The following is a 23,410-nucleotide window of genomic DNA, read 5'->3' as shown; positions in this document are numbered from 1 at the left end:
CAAAGAGCTAGCACAAACCGTGTTTGATTTAGAGTTCCAACTACATGTATCCATATAGGAGAAAACAGAGTGAAAACTAAAAATTAAAACTGTTACTGCCATCGAACGGTTTAACCTAGAAGAACGAAATTTGGGGAGCCAAGTTGGATTGGGGCAGTGATAATTACCTGAAAGTGTCATCAAGATTGGGTGAAAAAATGTATGCTGAAATTTCAGGAAACTCGTAGTTTTTTGGAAGCTTGGCAACCACTTATTTGAAAGTGATATGTGCCAGTCTCTGCTTAGGGCTACTCAATAGAAACAAACCATAGAGATAGAACTTGGAACAACCTTATTGTGTCAAGTTTCCAAGGGCTAGCACAAACCGTGTTTGATTTAGAGTTCCAACTACATGTATCCATATAGGAGAAAACAGAGTGAAACCTAAGAATTAAATCTGTTTCTGCCAACGAAAGGTTTAACCTAGAAGAACGAAATTTGGTGAGCCAAGTGGGATTGGGGTACTGATCATTACCTGAAAGTGTCATCAAGATTGGGTGAAAAAATGTGTGCTGAGATTTCAGGAATCTCGTAGTTTTTTGGAAGCTTGGCAACCCGTTTCCATGAAAGTGATTTGCGCCGACCTCTGCTTAGGGCTACATCAATAGAAAACAAACCATAGAGATAGAACTTGGAAATACTTTATTGTGTCAAAATTCAAAGAGCTAGCACAAACCGTGTTTGATTTAGAGTTCTAACTACATGTATCCATATAGGAGAAAACAGAGTGAAACCTAAAAATTAAAACTTTTACTGCCAACGAACAGTTTAACCTAGAAGAACGAAATTTGGTAAGCCAAGTGAGATTGCGGTACTGATCATTACCTGAAAGTGTCATCAAGATTGGGTGAAAAAATATATGCTGAGATTTCAGGAAACTCATATTTTTTTTGAAGCTTGGCAACCCCTTTCCATGAAAGTGATTTGCGCCAGTCTCTGCTTAGGGCTACATCAATAGGAAAGAAACCATAGAGATAGAACTTGGAACTACTTTATTGTGTCAAGTTTCAAAGAGCTAGCACAAACCGTGTTTGATTTAGAGTTCCATCTACATGTATCCATAGAGGAGAAAACAGAGTGAAACCTAATAATTAAAACTGTTACTGCCAACGAACGGTTTAACCTAGAAGAACGAAATTTGGTGAGCGAAGTGAGAATGGTGTACTGATCATTACCTGAAAGTGTCATCAAGATTGGGTGAAAAAATGTGCGCTGAGATTTCAGGAAACTCGTAGTTTTTTGGAAGCTTAGCAACCCCTTTCCATGAAAGTGATTTGCGCCAGTCGCTGCTTAGGGCTACATCAATAGAAATCAAACCATAGAGATAGAACTTGGAACTACTCTATTGTGTCATTTCAAAGAGCTAGCACAAACCGTGTTTGATTTAGAGTTCCAACTACATGTATCCATATAGGAGAAAACAGAGTGTAACCTAAAAATTAAAACTGTTACTGCCAATGAACGGTTTAACCTAGAAGAACAAAATTTGGTGAGCCAAGTGGGATTGGGCTACTGATCATTACCTGAAAGTGTCATCCAGATTGGGTGAAAAAATGTGTGCTGAGATTTCATGAATCTCGTAGTTTTTTGGAAGCTTGGCAACCACTTTCCATGATAGTGATTTGCGCCAGTCTCTGCTTAGGGCTACATCAATAGGAAACAAACCATACAGATAGAACTTGGAACTACTTTATTGTGTCAAGTTTCAAAGAGCTAGCACAAACCGTGTTTGATTTAGAGTTTCAAATACATGTATCCATATAGGAGAAAACAGAGTGAAACCTAAAATTAAAACTGTTACTGCCAACGAACGGTTTAACCTAGATGAACGAATTTTGTCGAGCCAAGTAGGATTGGGGTCCTGATCATTACCTGAAAGTGTCATCCAGATTGGGTGAAAAAATGTGTGCTGAGATTTCAGGAATCTCGTAGTTTTTTGGAAGCTTGGCAGCCACTTTCCATGATAGTGATTTGCGCCAGTCTCTGCTTAGGGCTACATCAATAGGAAACAAACCATAGAGATAGAACTTGGAACTACTTTATTGTGTCAAGTTTCAAAGAGCTAGCACAAACCGTGTTTGATTTAGAGTTCCAACTACATGAATCCATATAGGAGAAAACAGAGTGAAACCTAAAATTAAAACTGTTACTGCCAACGAACGGTTTAACCTAGATGAACGAAATTTGGGGAGCCAAGTGGGATTGGGGTCCTGATTATTACCTGAAAGTGTCATCCAGATTGGGTGAAAAAATGTGTGCTGAGATTTCAGGAAGCTCGTAGTTTTTTGGAAGCTTGGCAACCACTTTCCATGATAGTGATTTGCGCCAGTCTCTGCTTAGGGCTACATCAATAGGAAACAAACCATAGAGATAGAACTTGGAACTACTTTTTGTGTCAAGTTTCAAAGAGCTAGCACAAACCTTGTTTGATTTAGAGTTCCAACTACATGAATCCATATAGGAGAAAACAGAGTGAAACCTAAAAATTAAAACTGTTACTGCCAACGAACGGTTTAACCTAGAAGAACGAAAATTGGTGAGCAAGTGGGATTGGGGTACTGATCATTACCTGAAAGTGTCATCCAGATTGGGTGAAAAAATGTGTGCTGAGATTTCAGGAAACTCGTAGTTTATTGAAAGCTTGGCAACCCCTTTCCATGAAAGTGATTTACCCCGGTCTCTGCTTAGGGCTACATCAATAGGAATCAAACCATAGAAAAAGAACTTGGAACTACTTTATTGTGTCAAGTTTTCAAGAGCTAGCACAAACCGTGTTTGTTTTAAAGTTCCAACTACATGTATCCATATAGGAGATAACAGAGTGAAACCTAAAAATTAAAACTGTTACTGCCAACGAACGGTTTAACCTAGAAGAAAGAAATTTGGTGAGCCAGGTGGTTTCGGGAACTGATCATTACCTGAATGTGACATCAAGATTGGGTGAAAAAATGTGTGCTGAGATTTCCGGAAACTCTATTTATTGGAAGCTTGGCAACCCCTTTCCATGAAAGTGATTTGCGCCAGTCTCTGCTTAGTGCTACATCAATAGGAAACAAACCATAGAGATAGAACAGGGTACTGCTTTATTGTGTCAAGTTTTCAAGAGGTAGCACAAACCATGTTTGATTTAGAGTTCCAACTACATGTATCCATATAGGAGAAAACATAGTGTAACCTAAAAATTAGAACTCTTACTGCCAATGAACGGTTTAACCTAGAAGAACGAAATTTGGTGAGACAAGTGGGATTGGGGTACTGATCATTACCTGAAAGTGTCATCAAGATTGGGTGAAAAAGTGTGTGCTGAGATTTCAGGAAACTCGTAGTTTTTTGGAAGCTTGGCAACAAATTTCCATGAAAGTGATTTGCGCCAGTCTCTGCTTAGGGCTACATCAATAGGAAACAAACCATAGAGATAGAACTTGGAACTACTTTATTGTGTGAAGTTTCAAAGAGCTAGCAGAAACCGTGTTTGATTTAGAGTTCCAACTACATGTATCCATATAGGAGAAAACAGAGTGAAAACTAAAAATTAAAACTGTTACTGCCATCGAACGGTTTAACCTAGAAGAACGAAATTTGGGGAGCCAAGTTGGATTGGGGCAGTGATAATTACCTGAAAGTGTCTCAAGATTGGGTGAAAAAATGTATGCTGAGATTTCAGGAAACTCGTAGTTTTTTGGAAGCTTGGCAACCACTTATTTGAAAGTGATATGTGCCAGTCTCTGTTTAGGGCTACTCAATAGAAACAAACCATAGAGATAGAACTTGGAACAACCTTATTGTGTCAAGTTTCCAAGGGCTAGCACAAACCGTGTTTGATTTAGAGTTCCAACTACATGTATCCATATAGGAGAAAACAGAGTGAAACCTAAGAATTAAAACTGTTTCTGCCAGCGAAAGGTTTAACCTAGAAGAACGAAATTTGGTGAGAAAAGTGGGATTGGGGTACTGATCATTACCTGAAAGTGTCTTCAAGATTGGGTGAAAAAATGTATGCTGAGATTTCAGGAAACTCGTAGTTTTTTGGAAGCTTGGCAACCCCTTTCCTTGAAAGTGATTTGTGCCAGTCTCTGCTTAGGGCTACTCAATAGGAAACAAACCATAGAGATAGAACTTGGAACTACTTTATTGTGTCAAGTTTCCAAGGGCTAGCACAAACCGTGTTTGATTTAGAGTTCCAACTACATGTATCCATATAGGAGAAAACAGAGTGAAACCTAAAATTAAAACTGTTACTGCCAACGGACAGTTTAACCTAGAATAACGAAATTTGGTGAGCCAAGTGGCTTTGGGGTACTGATCATTACCTGAAAGTGTTATCAAGATTGGGTGAAAAAATATGTGCTGAGATTTCAGGAAACTCGTAGTTTTTTGGAAGCTTGGCAACCCCTTTCCATGAAAGTGATTTGCGCCAGTCTCTGCTTAGGGCTACATCAATAGAAAACAAACCATAGAGATAGAACTTGGAACTACTCTATTGTGTCATTTCAAATAGCTAGCACAAACCGTGCTTGATTTAGAGTTCCAACTACATGTATCCATATAGGAGAAAACAGAGAGAAACCTAAAAATTAAAACTGTTACTGCCAATGAACGGTTTAACCTAGAAGAACGAAATTTGGTGAGACAAGTGGGATTGGGGTACTGATCATTACCTGAAAGTGTCATCAAGATTGGGTGAAAAAATGTGTGCTGAGATTTCAGGAAAATCGTAGTTTTTTGGAAGCTTGGCAACCCATTTCCATGAAAGTGATTTGCGCCAGTCTCTGCTTAGGGCTACATCAATAGGAAACAAACAAGAGAGATAGAACTTGGAACTACTTTATTGTGTCAAGTTTCAAAGAGCTAGCACAAACCGTGTTTGATTTAGAGTTCCAAATACATGTATCCATATAGGAGAAAACAGAGTGAAACCTAAAAATTAAAACTGTTACTGCCAACGAGCGGTTTAACCTGGAAGTACAAAATCTGGTGAGCCAAGTGGGATTGGTGTACTGATCATTACCTGAAAGTGTCATCAAGATTGGGTGAAAAAATGTGTGCTGAGATTTCAGGAAACTCGTAGTTTTTTGGAAGCTTGGCAACCTCTTTCCATGAAAGTGATTTGTACCGGTCTCTGCTTAGGGCTACATCAATAGGAAACAAACCATAGAGATAGAACTTGGAACTACTCTATTGTGTCGTTACAAAGAGCTAGCACAAACCTTGTTTGATTTAGAGTTCCAACTACATGTATCCATATAGGAGAAAACAGAGTGAAACCTAAAAATTAAAACTGTTACTGCCAACGAACGGTTTAACCTAGAAGAACGAAATTTGGTGAGCCAAGTGGGATTGGGGTACTGATCATTACCTGAAAGTGTCATCAAGATTGGGTGAAAAAATGTGTGCTGAGATTTCAGGAAACTCGTAGTTTTTTGGAAGCATGGCAACCCCTTTCCATGAAAGTGATTTGCGCCAGTCTCTGCTTAGGGCTACATCAATAGGAAACAAACCATAGAGATAGAACTTGGAACTACTTTATTGTGTCAAGTTTCCAATAGCTAGCCAAAGCGTGTTTGATTTAGAGTTCCAACTACATGTATCCATATAGGAGAAAACAGAGTGAAACCTAAAAATTAAAACTGTTACTGTCAACGAACGCTTAAACCTAGAAGAACGAAATTTGGTGAGCCAAGTGGGATTGGGGTACTGATCATTACCTGAAAGTGTCATCAAGATTGGGTGAAAAAATGTGTGCTGAGATTTCAGGAATCTCGTAGTTTTTTGGAAGCTTGGCAACCCCTTTCCATGAAAGTGATTTGCGCCGACCTCTGCTTAGGGCTACATCAATAGAAAACAAACCATAGAGATAGAACTTGGAAATACTTTATTGTGTCAAGATTCAAAGAGCTAGCACAAACAGTGTTTGATTTAGAGTTCTAACTACATGTATCCATATAGGAGAAAACAGAGTGAAACCTAAAAATTAAAACTGTTACTGCCAACGAACGGTTTAACCTAGAAGAACGAAATTTGGTAAGCCAAGTGAGATTGCGGTACTGATCATTACCTGAAAGTGTCATCAAGATTGGGTGAAAAAATGTGTGCTGAGATTTCAGGAAACTCATATTTTTTTTGAAGCTTGGCAACCCCTTTCCATGAAAGTGATTTGCGCCAGTCTCTGCTTAGGGCTACATCAATGGGAAAGAAACCATAGAGATAGAACTTGGAACTACTTTATTGTGTCAAGTTTCAAAGAGCTAGCACAAACCGTGTTTGATTTAGAGTTCCATCTACATGTATCCATAGAGGAGAAAACAGAGTGAAACCTAAAAATTAAAACTGTTACTGCCAACGAACGGTTTAACCTAGAAGAACGAAAATTGGTGAGCAAGTGGGATTGGGGTACTGATCATTACCTGAAAGTGTCATCCAGATTGGGTGAAAAAATGTGTGCTGAGATTTCAGGAAACTCGTAGTTTATTGAAAGCTTGGCAACCCCTTTCCATGAAAGTGATTTACCCCGGTCTCTGCTTAGGGCTACATCAATAGGAATCAAACTATAGAAAAAGAACTTGGAACTACTTTATTGTGTCAAGTTTTCAAGAGCTAGCACAAACCGTGTTTGATTTAAAGTTCCAACTACATGTATCCATTTAGGAGATAACAGAGTGAAACCTAAAAATTAAAACTGTTACTGCCAACGAACGGTTTAACCTAGAAGAAAGAAATTTGGTGAGCCAGGTGGTTTCGGGAACTGATCATTACCTGAATGTGACATCAAGATTGGGTGAAAAAATGTGTGCTGAGATTTCCGGAAACTCTATTTATTGGAAGCTTGGCAACCCCTTTCCATGAAAGTGATTTGCGCCAGTCTCTGCTTAGTGCTACATCAATAGGAAACAAACCATAGAGATAGAACAGGGTACTGCTTTATTGTGTCAAGTTTTCAAGAGGTAGCACAAACCATGTTTGATTTAGAGTTCCAACTACATGAATCCATATAGGAGAAAACATAGTGTAACCTAAAAATTAGAACTCTTACTGCCAATGAACGGTTTAACCTAGAAGAACGAAATTTGGTGAGACAAGTGGGATTGGGGTACTGATCATTACCTGAAAGTGTCATAAGATTGGGTGAAAAAGTGTGTGCTGAGATTTCAGGAAACTCGTAGTTTTTTGGAAGCTTGGCAACAAATTTCCATGAAAGTGATTTGCGCCAGTCTCTGCTTAGGGCTACATCAATAGGAAACAAACCATAGAGATAGAACTTGGAACTACTTTATTGTGTCAAGTTTCAAAGAGCTAGCACAAACCGTGTTTGATTTAGAGTTCCAACTACATGTATCCATATAGGAGAAAACAGAGTGAAAACTAAAAATTAAAACTGTTACTGCCATCGAACGGTTTAACCTAGAAGAACGAAATTTGGGGAGCCAAGTAGGATTGGGGCAGTGATAATTACCTGAAAGTGTCATCAAGATTGGGTGAAAAAATGTATGGTGAGATTTCAGGAAACTCGTAGTTTTTTGGAAGCTTGGCGACCCCTTTCCATGAAAGTGATTTGCGCCAGTCCCTGATTAGGGCTACATCAATAGGAAAAAAACCATAGAGATAGAACTTGGAACTACTTTATTGTGTCAAGTTTCCAAGATCTAGTACAAACCGGGTTTGTTTTAGAGTTCTAACCACATGTATCCATATAGGAGAAAACAGAGTGAAACCTAAAAATTAAAACTGTTACTGCCAATGAACGGTTTAACCTACAAGAATGAAATTTGGTGAGCCAAGTGGGATTGGGGTACTGATCATTACCTGAAAGTGTCATCCAGATTGGGTGAAAAAATGTGTGCTGAGATTTCAGAAAACTCGTAGTTTTATGGAAGCTTGGCAACAACTTTCAATGAACGTGATTCGCACCGGTCTCTGCTTAGGGCTACATCAATAGGAAACAAACCATAGAGATAGAACTTGGAACTACTTTATACTGTCAATTTTCAAAGAGCTAAAACAAACCGTGTTTGATTTAGAGTTCCAACTACATGTATCCATATAGGAGAAAACAGAGTGAAACCTAAAAATTAAAACTGATACTGCCAATGAACAATTTAACCTAGAAGAATGAAATTTGGTGAGCCAAGTGGGATTGGGGTACTGATCATTACCTGAAAGTGTCATCAAGATTGAGTGAAAAAATGTATGCTGAGATTTCAGGTAACTAGTAGTTTTTTGGAAGCTTGGCAACCCCTTTCCTTTTAAGTGATTTGCGCCAGTCTCTGCTTAGGGCTACATCAATAGGAAACAAACCATAGAGATAGAACTTGGAAGTACTTTATTGGGTCAAGTTTCCAAGAGCTAGCACAAACCGTGTTTGATTTATAGTTCCAAATACATGTATAAATATAGGAGAAAACAGAGTGAAACCTAAAAATTAAAACTGTTACTGCCAACGAACGGTTTAACCTAGAAGAACGAAATTTGGTGAGCCAAGTGGGATTGGGGTACTGATCATTACCTGAAAGTGTCATCAAGATTGGGTGAAAAAATGTGTGCTGAGATTTCAGGAAACTCGTAGTTTTTGGAAGCTTGGCAACAACTTTCCATAAAAGTGATTTGCGCCGGTCTCTGCTTAGGGCTACATCAATAGGAAACAAACCATAGAGATAGAACTTGGAACTACTTTATTGTGTCAAGTTTCAAAGAGCTAGAACAAACCGTGTTTGATTTAGAGTTCCAACTACATGTATCCATATAGGAGAAAACAGAGTGAAACCTAAAAATTAAAACTGATACTGCCAACGAACGGTTTGACCTAGAAGAACAAAATTTGGTGAGCCAAGTGGGATTGGGGTACTGATCATTACATAAAGTGTCATCAAGATTGGGTGAAAAAATGTGTGCTGAGATTTCAGGAAACTCATAGTATTTTGGAAGCTTGGCAACCCCTTTGCATGAAAGTGATTTGCGCCAGTCTCTGCTTAGGGCTACATCAATAGGAAAAAAACCACAGAGATATGTGTCAAGTGTCCAAGGGCTAGCACAAACCGTGTTTGATTTAGAGTTCCAACTACATGTATCCATATAGGAGAAAACAGAGTGAAACCAAAAAATTAAAACTGATACTGCCAACGAACAGTTTAACTTAGAAGAACGAAATTTGGTGAGCCAAGTGGGATTGGGGTACTTATCATTACCTGAAAGTGTCATCAAGATTGGGTGAAAAAATATATGCTGAGATTTCAGGAAACTCGTAGTTTTTTGGAAGCTTGGCAACCCCTTTCCATGAACGTGATTTGTGCCAGTCTCTGCTTAGGGCTACATCAATAGGAAACAAACCATAGAGATAGAACTTGGAACTACCTTATTGTGTCAAGTTTCCAAGAGCTAGCACAAACCGTGTTTGATTTAGAGTTCCAACTACATGTATCCATATAGGAGAAAACAGAGTGAAACCTAAAAATTAAAAATGTTACTGCCAACGAACGGTTTAACCTAGAAGAACGAAATTTGGTGAGCCAATTGGGATTGGGGTACTGATATTTACCTGAAAGTGTCATCAAGTTTGGGTGAAAAAAATGTGTGCTGAGATTTCAGGAAACTCGTAGTTTTTTGGAAGCTTGGGAACAATTTTCCATGAAATTGATTTGCGCAGGTCTCTGCTTAGGGCTACATCAATAGGAAACAAACCATAGAGATAGAACTTGGAACTATTTTATAGTGTCAAGTTTCAAAGAGCTACCACAAACCGTGTTTGATTTATATTTCCAACTACATGTATCCATATAGGGGAAAACAGAGTGAAACCTAAAAATTAAAACTGTTCCTGCCAACGAACGGTTTAACCTAGAAGAACGAAATTTGGTGAGCCAAGTGGGATTGGGGTACTGATCATTACCTGAAAGTGTCATCAAGATTGGGTGAAAAAATGTGTGCTGAGATTTCAGGAAACTCATAGTTTTTGGAAGCTTGGCAACCCCTTTCCATGAAAGTGATTTGCGGCAGGCTCTGCTTAGGGCTACATCAATAGGAAACAAACCACAGAGATAGAACTTGGAACTACTTATTGTGTCAAGTGTCCAAGGGCAAGCACAAAGCGTGTTTGATTTAGAGTTCCAACTACATGTATCCATATAGGAGAAAACAGAGTGAAACCTAAAAATTAAAACTGATACTGCCAACGAACGGTTTAACTTAGAAGAACGAAATTTGGTGAGCCAAGTGGGATTGCGGTACTGATCATTACGTGAAAGTGTCATCAAGATTGGGTGAAAAAACATATGCTGAGATATCAGGAAACTCGTAGTTTTTTGGAAGCTTGGCAACCCCTTTCCATGAAAGTGATTTGCGCAGGTATCTGCTTAGGGCTACATCAATAGGAAAAAAACCATAGAGATAGAACTTGGAACTACTTTATTGTGTAAAGTTTCTAAGAGCTAGCACAAAATGTGTTTGATTTAGAGTTCAAACTACATGTATCCATATAGGAGAAAACAGAGTGAAACCTAAAAATTAAAACTGATACTGCCAACAAACGGTTTAACCTAGAATAACGAAATTGGTGAGCCAAGTGGGATAGGGGTACTGATCATTAACTGAAAGTGTCATCAAGATTGGGTGAAAAAATGTGTACTGAGATTTCAGGAAACTCGTAGTATTTTGGAAGCTTGGCAACCCATTTCTATGAGAGTGATTTGCGCCAGTCTCTGCTTGGGGCTACATCAATAGGAAACAAACCATAGAGATAGAACTTGTAACTAGTTTATTGTGTCAAGTTTAAAGAGCTAACACAAACCATGTTTGATTTAGAGTTTCAACTACATGTATCCATATAGGAGAAAAGAGAGTGAAACCGAAAAATTAAAACTGTTACTGCCAACGAACGGTTTAATCTAGAAGCACAAAATTTGGTGAGCCAAGTGGGATTGGGGTACTGATCATTACCTGAAAGTGTCATCAAGATTGGGTGAAAAAATGTATGCTGAGATTTCAGGAAACTCGTAGTTTTTTGGAAGCTTGGCAACCCCTTTCCATGAAAGTGATTTGCGCCAACTCTGCTTAGGGTTACATCAATAGGAAACAAACCATAGAGATAGAACTTGGAACTACTTTATTGTGTCAAGTTTGCAAGGGCTAGAAAAAACCGTGTTTGATTTAGAGTTCCAACTGCATGTATCCATATAGGAGAAAACAGAGTGAAACCTAAAAATTAAAACTGTTACTGCAAACGAACGGTTTATCCTAGAAGAACGAAATTTGGTGAGACAAGTGGGATTGGGGTACTGATCATTACCTGAAAGTGTCATCCAGATTGGGTGAAAAAATGTGTACTGAGATTTCAAGAAACTCGTAGTATTTTGGAAGCTTGGCAACCGCTTTCCATTAAAGTGATTTGTGCCAGTCTCTGCTTAGGGCTACATTAATAGGAAACAAACCATAGAGATAGAACTTGGAACTACCTTATTGTCAAGTTTCCAAGAGCTAGCACAAACCGTGTTTGATTTAGAGTTTCAACTACATGTATCCATATAGGAGAAAACAGAGTGAAACCTAAAAATTAAAACTGTTACTGCCAACGAACGGTTTAACCTAGAAGAACGAAATTTGGTGAGCCAAGTGGGATTGGGGTATTGATCATTACCTAAAAGTGTCATCCAAATTGGGTGAAAAAATGTGTGCTGAGATTTCAGGAAACTCGTAGTTTTTTTGGAAGCTTGGCAAAAACTTTCCATGAAAGTGATTTGCACCGGTCTCTGCTTAGGGCTACATCAATAGGAAACAAACCATAGACATAGAACTTGGAACTACTTTATTGTGTCAAGTTTCAAAGAGCTAGCACAAACCCTGTTTGATTTAGAGTTCCAACTACATGTATCCATATAGGAGAGAACAGAGTGAAACCTAAAAATTAAAACTTATACTGCCAACGAACAGTTTAACCTAGAAGAACGAAATTTGGTGAGCCAAGTGGGATTGGGGTACTGATCATTACCTGAAAGTGTCATCGAGATTGGGTGAAAAAATGTATGCTGAGATTTCAGGAAACTCGTAGTTTTTTGGAAGCTTGGCAACCCCTTTCCATGAAAGTGATTTGCGCCAGTCTCTGCTTAGGGCTACATCAATAGGAAACAAACCATAGAGAAAGAACTTGGAACTACTTTATTGTGTCAAGATTCCAAGGGCTAGCACAAACCGTGTTTGATTTAGAGTTTCAACTACATGTATCCATATAGGAGAAAACAGAGTGAAACCGAAAAATTAAAACTGTTACTGCCAACGAACGGTTTAATCTAGAAGCAGAAATTTTGGTGAGCCAAGTGGGATTGGGGTACTGACCATTACCTGAAAGTGTCATCAAGATTGGGTGAAAAAATGTATGCTGAGATTTCAGGAAACTCGTAGTTTTTTGGAACTTGGCAACCCCTTTCCATTAAAGTGATTTGTGCCAGTCTCTGCTTAGGGCTACATCAATAGGAAACAAACCATAGAGATAGAACTTGGAACTACCTTATTGTGTCAAGTTTCCAAGAGCTACCATAAGCCGTGTTTGATTTAGAGTTCCAACTACATGTATCCATATAGGAGAAAACAGAGTGAAACCTAAAAATTAAAACTGTTACTGCCAACGAACGGTTTAACCTAGAAGAACGAAATTTGGTGAGCCAAGTGGGATTGGGGTATTGATCATTACCTAAAAGTGTCATCCAAATTGGGTGAAAAAATGTGTGCTGAGATTTCAGGAAACTCGTAGTTTTTTGGAAGCTTGGCAACAACTTTCCATGAAAGTGATTTGCACCGGTCTCTGCTTAGGGCTACATCAATAGGAAACAAACCATAGAGATAGAACTTGGAACTACTTTATTGTGTCAAGTTTCAAAGAGCTAGCACAAACCCTGTTTGATTTAGAGTTCCAACTACATGTATCCATATAGGAGAAAACAGAGTGAAACCTGAAAATTAAAACTGATACTGCCAACGAACGGTTTAATCTAAAAGAACGAAATTTGGCGAGCCAAGTGGGATTGGGGTACTGATCATTACCTGAAAGTGTCATCAAGATTGGGTGAAAAAATGTGTGCTGAGATTTCATGAAACTCATAGTTTTTTGGAAGCTTGGCAACCCCTTTCCATGAAAGTGATTTGCGCCAGTCTCTGCTTAGGGCTACATCAATAGGAAAGAAACCATAGAGATAGAACTTGGAACTACTTTATTGTGTCAAGTTTCCGAGAGCTAGCACAAACCGTGTTTGATTTAGAGTTCCAACTACATTTATCCATATAGGAGAAAACAGAGTGAAACCTAAAAATTAAAAATGTTACTGCCAACGATCTGTTTAACCTAGGAGAACGAAATTTGGTGAGCCAAGTGGGATTGGGGTGCTGATCATTACCTGAAAGTGTCATCAAGATTGAGTGAAAAAAGTGTGTGCTAAGATTTCAGGAATCTCGTAGTTTTTTGGAACCTTGGCAACCCCTTTACATGAAAGTGATTTGCGCCAGTCTCTGATTAGGGCTACATCAATAGGAAAAAAACCATAGAGATAGAACTTGGAACTACTTTATTGTGTCAAGTTTCCAAGATCTAGCACAAACCGTGTTTGGAGTTCCAACTACATGTATCCATATAGGAGAAAACAGAGTGAAACCTAAAAATTAAAACTGATACTGCCAACGAACGGTTTAACCTAGAAGAACGAAATTTGGTGAGCCAAGTGGGATTGGGGTACTGATCATTACCTGAAAGTGTCATCAAGATTGGGTGAAAAAATGTGTGCTGAGATTTCAGGAAACTCATAGTTTTTGGAAGCTTGGCAACCCCTTTCCATGAAATTGATTTGCGCCAGTCTCTGCTTAGGGCTACATCAATAGGAAACAAACCATAGAGATAGAACTTGGAACTACTTTAATGTGTCAAGTTTCAAAGAGCTAGCACAAACCGTGTTGGATTTAGAGTTCCAACTACATGTATCCATATAGGAGAAAACAGAGTGAAACCTAAAAATTAAAACTGATACTGAAAACGAACGGTTTAACCTACAAGAACGAAATTTGGTGAGCCAAGTGGGAATGGGGTGCTGATCATTACCTGAAAGTGTCATCAAGATTGGGTGAAAAAATGTGTGCTGAGATTTCAGGAAACTCGTAGTATTTTGGAAGCTTGGCAACCCATTTCCATGAAAGTGATTTGTGCCAGTCTCTGCTTAGGGCTACATCAATAGGAAACAAACCACAGAGATAGATCATGGAACTACTTTTTTGTGTCAAGGTCCAAGGGCTAGAACAAACCGTGTTTGATTTAGAGTTCCAACTACATGTATCCATATAGGAGAAAACAGAGTGAAACCTAAAAATTAAAACTGTTACTGCCAATGAACGGTTTAACTTAGAAGAACGAAATTTGGTGAGCCAAGTGGGATTGGGGAACTGATCATTACCTGAAAGTGTCATCAAGATTGGGTGAAAAAATGTATGCTGAGATTTCAGGAAACACGTAGTTTTTTGGAAGCTTGGCAACCCCTTTCCATGAAAGTGATTTGCGCCGGTCTCTGCTTAGGGCTACATCAATACTAAACAAACCATAGAGATAGAACATGGAACTACTTTATTGTGTCAAGTTTAAAGAGCTAACACAAACCATGTTTGATTTAGAGTTCCAACTACATATATCCATATAGGAGAAAACAGAGTGAAACCTAAAAATTAAAACTGTTACTGCCAACGAACAGTTTAACCTAGAAGAACGAAATTTGGTGAGCAAAGTGGGATTGGGGTACTGATCATTACCTGAAAGTGTCATCAAGATTGAAAGAAAAAAGTGTGTGCTAAGATTTCAGGAATCTCGTAGTTTTTTGGAACCTTGGCAACCCCTTTCCATGAAAGTGATTTGCGCCAGTCTCTGATTAGGGCTACATCAATAGGAAAAAAACCATAGAGATAGAACTTGGAACTACTTTATTGTGTCAAGTTTCCAAGATCTAGCACAAATCGTGTTTGGAGGTCCAACTACATGTATCCATATAGGAGAAAACAGAGTGAAACCTAAAAATTAAAACTGATACTGCCAACGAACGGTTTAACCTAGAAGAACGAAATTTGGTGAGCCAAGTGGGATTGGGGTACTGATCATTACCTGAAAGTGTCATCAAGATTGGGTGAAAAAATGTGTGCTGAGATTTCAGGAAACTCATAGTTTTTGGAAGCTTGGCAACCCCTTTCCATGAAATTGATTTGCGCCAGTCTCTGCTTAGGGCTACATCAATAGGAAACATACCATAGAGATAGAACTTGGAACTACTTTATTGTGTCAAGTTTCAAAGAGCTAGCACAAACCGTGTTGGATTTAGAGTTCCAACTACATGTATCCATATAGGAGAAAACAGAGTGAAACCTAAAAATTAAAACTGATACTGAAAACGAACGGTTTAACCTAGAAGAACGAAATTTGGTGAGCCAAGTGGGAATGGGGTGCTGATCATTACCTGAAAGTGTCATCAAGATTGGGTGAAAAAATGTGTGCTGAGATTTCAGGAAACTCGTAGTATTTTGGAAGCTTGGCAACCCATTTCCATGAAAGTGATTTGTGCCAGTCTCTGCTTAGGGCTACATCAATAGGAAACAAACCACAGAGATAGAACTTGGAACTACTTTTTTGTGTCAAGTGTCCAAGGGCTAGAACAAACCGTGTTTGATTTAGAGTTTCTACTACATGTATCCATATAGGAGAAAACAGAGTGAAACCTAAAAATTAAAACTGATACTGCCAACGAACAGTTTAACCTAGAAGAACGAAATTTGGTGAGCCAAGTGGGATTGGGGAACTGATCATTACCTGAAAGTACCATCAAGATTGGTTGAAAAAATGTGTGCTGAGATTTCAGGAAACTCGTAGTTTTTCGGAAGCTTGGCAACCCCTTTCCATGAAAGTGATTTGCGCCAGTCTCTGTTTAGGGCTACATCAATAGGAAAGAAACCATAGAGATAGAATTTGGAACTACTTTATTGTGTCAAGTTTCAAAGAGCTAGCACGAATCGCGTTTGATTTAGAGTTCCAACAACATGTATCCATATAGGAGAAAACAGAGTGAAACCTAAAAATTAAAACTGTTACTGCCAACGAACGGTTTAACCTAGAAGAACGAAATTTGGTGAGCCAAGTGGGATTGGGGTATTGATCATTACCTAAAAGTGTCATCCAAATTGGGTGAAAAAATGTGTGCTGAGATTTCAGGAAACTCGTAGTTTTTTGGAAGCTTGGCAACAACTTTCCATGAAAGTGATTTGCACCGGTCTCTGCTTAGGGCTACATCAATAGGAAACAAACCATAGAGATAGAACTTGGAACTACTTTATTGTGTCAAGTTTCAAAGAGCTAGCACAAACCCTGTTTGATTTAGAGTTCCAACTACATGTATCCATATAGGAGAAAACAGAGTGAAACCTAAAAATTAAAACTAATACTGCCAACGAATGGTTTAATCTAAAAGAACGAAATTTGGCGAGCCAAGTGGGATTGGGGTACTGATCATTACCTGAAAGTGTCATCAAGATTGGGTGAAAAAATGTGTGCTGAGATTTCAGGAAACTCATAGTTTTTTGGAAGCTTGGCAACCCCTTTCCATGAAAGTGATTTGCGCCAGTCTCTGCTTAGGGCTACATCAATAGGAAAGAAACCATAGAGATAGAACTTGGAACTACTTTATTGTGTCAAGTTTCCAAGAGCTAGCACAAACCGTGTTTGATTTAGAGTTCCAACTACATTTATCCATATAGGAGAAAACAGAGTGAAACATAAAAATTAAAAATGTTACTGCCAACGATCTGTTTAACCTAGGAGAACGAAATTTGGTGAGCCAAGTGGGATTGGGGTGCTGATCATTACCTGAAAGTGTCATCAAGATTGAGTGAAAAAAGTGTGTGCTAAGATTTCAGGAATCTCGTAGTTTTTTGGAACCTTGGGAACCCCTTTCCATGAAAGTGATTTGCGCCAGTCTCTGATTAGGGCTACATCAATAGGAAAAAAACCATAGAGATAGAACTTGGAACTACTTTATTGTGTCAAGTTTCCAAGATCTAGCACAAACCGTGTTTGGAGTTCCAACTACATGTATCCATATAGGAGAAAACAGAGTGAAACCTAAAAATTAAAACTGATACTGCCAACGAACGGTTTAACCTAGAAGAACGAAATTTGGTGAGCCAAGTGGGATTGGGGTACTGATCATTACCTGAAAGTGTCATCAAGATTGGGTGAAAAAATGTGTGCTGAGATTTCAGGAAACTCATAGTTTTTGGAAGCTTGGCAACCCCTTTCCATGAAATTGATTTGCGCCAGTCTCTGCTTAGGGCTACATCAATAGGAAACAAACCATAGAGATAGAACTTGGAACTACTCTATTGTGTCAAGATTCCAAGGGCTAGCACAAACCGTGTTTGATTTAGAGTTCCAACTACATGTATCCATATAGGAGAAAACAGAGTGAAACCTAAAAATTAAAACTGATACTGACAACGAACGGTTTAACCTACAAGAACGAAATTTGGTGAGCCAAGTGGGAATGGGGTGCTGATCATTACCTGAAAGTGTCATCAAGATTGGGTGAAAAAATGTGTGCTGAGATTTCAGGAAACTCGTAGTATTTTGGAAGCTTGGCAACCCATTTCCATGAAAGTGATTTGTGCCAGTCTCTGCTTAGGGCTACATCAATAGGAAACAAACCACAGAGACAGAACATGGAACTACTTTTTTGTGTCAAGTGTCCAAGGGCTAGAACAAACCGTGTTTGATTTAGAGTTCCAACTACATGTATCCATATAGGAGAAAACAGAGTGAAACCTAAAAATTAAAACTGTTACTGCCAATGAACGGTTTAACTTAGAAGAACGAAATTTGGTGAGCCAAGTGGGATTGGGGAACTGATCATTACCTGAAAGTGTCATCAAGATTGGGTGAAAAAATGTATGCTGAGATTTCAGGAAACACGTAGTTTTTTGGAAGCTTGGCAACCCCTTTCCATGAAAGTGATTTGCGCCGGTCTCTGCTTAGGGCTACATCAATACTAAACAAACCATAGAGATAGAACATGGAACTACTTTATTGTGTCAAGTTTAAAGAGCTAACACAAACCATGTTTGATTTAGAGTTCCAACTACATATATCCATATAGGAGAAAACAGAGTGAAACCTAAAAATTAAAACTGTTACTGCCAACGAACCGTTTAACCTAGAAGAACGAAATTTGTTGAGCAAAGTGGGATTGGGGTACTGATCATTACCTGAAAGTGTCATCAAGATTGAATGAAAAAAGTGTGTGCTAAGATTTCTGGAATCTCGTAGTTTTTTGGAACCTTGGCAACCCCTTTCCATGAAAGTGATTTGCGCCAGTCTCTGATTAGGGCTACATCAATAGGAAAAAAACCATAGAGATAGAACTTGGAACTACTTTATTGTGTCAAGTTTCCAAGATCTAGCACAAATCGTGTTTGGAGGTCCAACTACATGTATCCATATAGGAGAAAACAGAGTGAAACCTAAAAATTAAAACTGATACTGCCAACGAACGGTTTAACCTAGAAGAACGAAATTTGGTGAGCCAAGTGGGATTGGGGTACTGATCATTACCTGAAAGTGTCATCAAGATTGGGTGAAAAAATGTGTGCTGAGATTTCAGGAAACTCATAGTTTTTGGAAGCTTGGCAACCCCTTTCCATGAAATTGATTTGCGCCAGTCTCTGCTTAGGGCTACATCAATAGGAAACATACCATAGAGATAGAACTTGGAACTACTTTATTGTGTCAAGTTTCAAAGAGCTAGCACAAACCGTGTTGGATTTAGAGTTCCAACTACATGTATCCATATAGGAGAAAACAGAGTGAAACCTAAAAATTAAAACTGATACTGAAAACGAACGGTTTAACCTAGAAGAACGAAATTTGGTGAGCCAAGTGGGAATGGGGTGCTGATCATTACCTGAAAGTGTCATCAAGATGGGGTGAAAAAATGTGTGCTGAGATTTCAGGAAACTCGTAGTATTTTGGAAGCTTGGCAACCCATTTCCATGAAAGTGATTTGTGCCAGTCTCTGCTTAGGGCTACATCAATAGGAAACAAACCACAGAGATAGAACTTGGAACTACTTTTTTGTGTCAAGTGTCCAAGGGCTAGAACAAACCGTGTTTGATTTAGAGTTCCAACTACATGTATCTATATATGAGAAAACAGAGTGAAACTTAAAAATTAAAACTGTTCCTGCCAACGAACAGTTTAACCTAGAAGAACGAAATTTGGTGAGCCAAGTGGGATTGGGGTACTGATATTTACCTGAAAGTGTCATCAAGATTGGGTGAAAAAGTGTGTGCTGAGATTTCAGGAAGCTCGTAGTTTTTTGGAAGCTTGGCAACAACTTTCCTTGAAAGAGATTTGCGCAGGTCTCTGTTTAGGGCTACATCAATAGGAAAAAAACCATAGACATAGAACTTGGAACTACTTTATTGTGTCATGTTTCTAAGAGCTAGCACAAAATGTGTTTGATTTAGAGTTCCAACTACATGTATCCGTATAGGAGAAAACAGAGTGAAACCTAAAAATTAAAACTGATACTTCCAACGAACGGTTTAACCTAGAATAACGAAATTGGTGAGCCAAGTGGGATAGGGGTACTGATCATTACCTGAACGTATCATCAAGATTGGGTGAAAAAATGTGTGCTGAGATTTCAGGAAACTCATAGTTTTTTGGAACCTTGGCATCCAATTTCCATGAAAGTGATTTGCGCCAGTCTCTGCTTAGTGCTACATCAATAGGAAACAAACCATAGAGATAGAACTTGGAACTACTTTATTGTGTCAAGTTTCAAAGAGCTAGCACAAACCGTGTTTGATTTAGAGTTCCAACTACATGTATCCATATAGGAGAAAACAGAGTGAAACCTAAAAATTAAAACTGATACTGCCAACGAACGGTTTAACCTAAAAGAACGTAATTTGTTGAACCAAGTGGTATTGGTTTACTGATCATTACCTGAAAGTGTCATCAAGATTGGTTGAAAAAATGTGTGCTGAGATTTCAGGAAACTCATAGTTTTTGGAAGCTTGGCAACCCTATTCCATGAAATTGATTTGCGCCAGTCTCTGCTTAGGGCTACATCAATAGGACAAAACCATAGAGATAGAACTTGGAACTACTTTATTGTGTCAAGTTTCAAAGAGCTAGCACAAACCGTGTTGGATTTAGCGTTCCAACTACATGTATCCATATAGGAGAAAGCAGAGTGAAACCTAAAAATTAAAACTGATACTGCCAACGAACGGTTTAACCTAGAAGAATGAAATTTGGTGAGCCAAGTGGGAATGGGGTGCTGATCATTACCGGAAAGTGTCATCAAGATTGGGTGAAAAAATGTGTGCTGAGATTTCAGGAAACTCGTAGTATTTTGGAAGGTTGGCAACCCATTTCCATGAAAGTGATTTGTGCCAGTCTCTGCTTACGGCTACATCAATAGGAAAGAAACCATAGAGATAGAATTTGGAACTACTTTATTGTGTCAAGTTTCAAAGAGCTAGCACGAATTGCGTTTGATTTAGAGTTCCAACTACATGTATCCATATAGGAGAAAACAGAGTGAAACCTAAAAATTAAAACTGTTACAGCCAACGAACGGTTTAACCTAGAAGAACGAAATTTGGTGAGCCAAGTGGGATTGGGGTACTGATCATTACCTGAAAGTGTTATCAAGATTGGGGGAAAAATGTGTGCTGAGATTTCAGGAAACTCATAGTTTTTTGGAAGTGTGGAAACCGCTTTCCATGAAAGTGATTTGCGCCAGTCTCTGCTTAGGGCTACATCAATAGGAAACAAACCATAGAGATAGAACTTGGAATTACTTTATTGTGTCAAGTTTCATAGAGCTAGCACAAACCGTGTTTGATTTAGAGTTCCAAATACATGTATCCATATAGGAGAAAACAGAGTGAAACCTAAAAATTAAAACTGATACTGACAACGAACGGTTTAACCTACAAGAACGAAATTTTGTGAGCCAAGAGGGATTGGGGTACTGATCATTACCTGATAGTGTCATCAGATTGGGTGAAAAAATGTGTGCTGAGATTTCAGGAAACTCGTAGTTTTTTGGAATCTTGGCAACCCCTTTCCATGAAAGTGATTTGCGCCGGTCTCTGCTTAGGGCTACATCAATAGCAAACAAACCATAGAGATAGAAATTGAAACTACTTTATTGTGTCAAGTTTAAAGAGGTAACACAATCCATGTTTGATTTAGAGTTCCAACTACATATATCCATATAGGAGAAAACAGAGTGAAACCTAAAAATTTAAACTGTTACTGCCAACGAACAGTTTAACCTAGAAGAACGAAATTTGGTGAGCCAAGTGGGATTGGGGTACTGATCATTACCTGAAAGTGTCATCAAGATTGGGTGAAAAAATGTGTGCTGAGATTTCAGGAAACTCGTAGTTTTTTGGAAGCTTGGCAACCCCTTTCCATGAAAGTGATTTGCGCCAGTCTCTGTTTAGGGCTACATCAATAGGAAAGAAACCATAGAGACAGAACTTTGAATTACTTTATTGTGTCAAGTTTCCAAGTGCTAGCACAAACCGTGTTTGATTTAGAGTTCCAACTACATGTTTCCATATAGGAGAAAACAGAGTGAAACCTAAAAATTAAAACTGTTACAGCCAACGAACGGTTTAACCTAGAAGAACGAAATATGGTGAGCCAAGTGGGATTGGGGTCCTGATCATGACCTGAAAGTGTCATCAAATTTGGGTGCAAAAATGTGTGCTGAGATTTCAGGAAACTCGTAGTTTTTTGGAAGCTTGGCAACCCCTTTCCATGAAAGTGATTTGCGCCAGTCTCTGCTTAGGGCTACATCAATAGGAAAAAACCATAGAGATAGAACTTGGAACTACTTTATTGTGTCAAGTTTCCAAGGGCTAGCACAAACCGTGTTTGATTTAGAGTTCCAACTACATGTATCCATATAGGAGAAAACAGAGTGAAACCTAAAAATTAAAACTGATACTGCCAACGAACGGTTTAACCTAGAAGAACGAAATTTGGTGAGCCAAGTGGGATTGGGATACTGATATTTACCTGAAAGTGTCATCAAGATTGGGTGAAAAAATGTGTGCTGAGATTTCAGGAAACTCGTAGTTTTTTGGAAGCTGGCACCAACTTTCCTTGAAAGAGATTTGCGCAGGTCTCTGCTTAGGGATACATCAATAGGAAAAAAACCATAGAGATAGAACTTGGAACTACTTTATTGTGTCATGTTTCTAAGAGCTAGCACAAAATGTGTTTGATTTAGAGTTCCAACTACATGTATCCATATAGGAGAAAACAGATTGAAACCTAAAAATTAAAACTGATACTGCCAACGAACGGTTTAACCTAGAATAACTAAATTGGTGAGCCAAGTGGGATAGGGGTACTGATCATTACCTGAAAGTGTCATCAAGATTGGGTGAAAAAATGTGTGCTGAGATTTCAGGAAACTCATAGTTTTTTGGAACCTTGGCAACCCATTTCCATGAAAGTGATTTGCGCCAGTCTCTGCTTAGGCCTACATCAATAGGAAACAAACCATAGAGATAGAACTTGGAACTACTTTATTGTGTCAAGTTTCAAAGAGCTACCACAAACCGTGTTTGATTTAGAGTTCCAACTACATGTATCCATATAGGAGAAAACAGAGTGAAACCTAAAAATTAAAACTGATACTGCCAACGAACGGTTTTACCTAGAAGATAGAATTTTGGTCAGCAAAGTGGGATCGGGGTACTGATCATTACCTGAAAGTGTCATCAAGATTGGGTGAAAAAATGTGTGCTGAGATTTCAGGAAACTCGTAGTTTTTTGGAAGCTTGGCAACAACTTTCCATGAAAGTGATTTGCGCAGGTCTCTGCTTAGAGCTACATCAATAGGAAAGAAACCATAGAGATAGAACTTGAAACTACTTTATTGTGTCAAGTTTCCATGAGCTAGCACAAACCGTGTTTGATTTAGAGTTCCAACTACATTTATCCATATAGGAGAAAACAGAGTGAAACCTAAAAATTAAAAATGTTACTGCCAACGATCTGTTTAACCTAGGAGAACGAAATTTGGTGAGCCAAGTGGGATTGGGGTACTGATCATTACCTGAAAGTGTCATCAAGATTGAGTGAAAAAAGTGTGTGCTAAGATTTCAGGAATCTCGTAGTTTTTTGGAACCTTGGGAACCCCTTTCCATGAAAGTGATTTGCGCCAGTCTCTGATTAGGGCTACATCAATAGGAAAAAAACCATAGAGACAGAACTTGGAACTACTTTATTGTGTCAAGTTTCCAAGATATAGCACAAACCGTGTTTGGAGTTCCAACTACATGTATC

This window comes from Spermophilus citellus (assembly GCF_964194105.1).
Source record: "Spermophilus citellus genome assembly, chromosome: 4".
In the NCBI taxonomy this organism is placed as follows: domain Eukaryota; kingdom Metazoa; phylum Chordata; class Mammalia; order Rodentia; family Sciuridae; genus Spermophilus; species Spermophilus citellus.
This window is presented reverse-complemented; position numbering follows the sequence as displayed.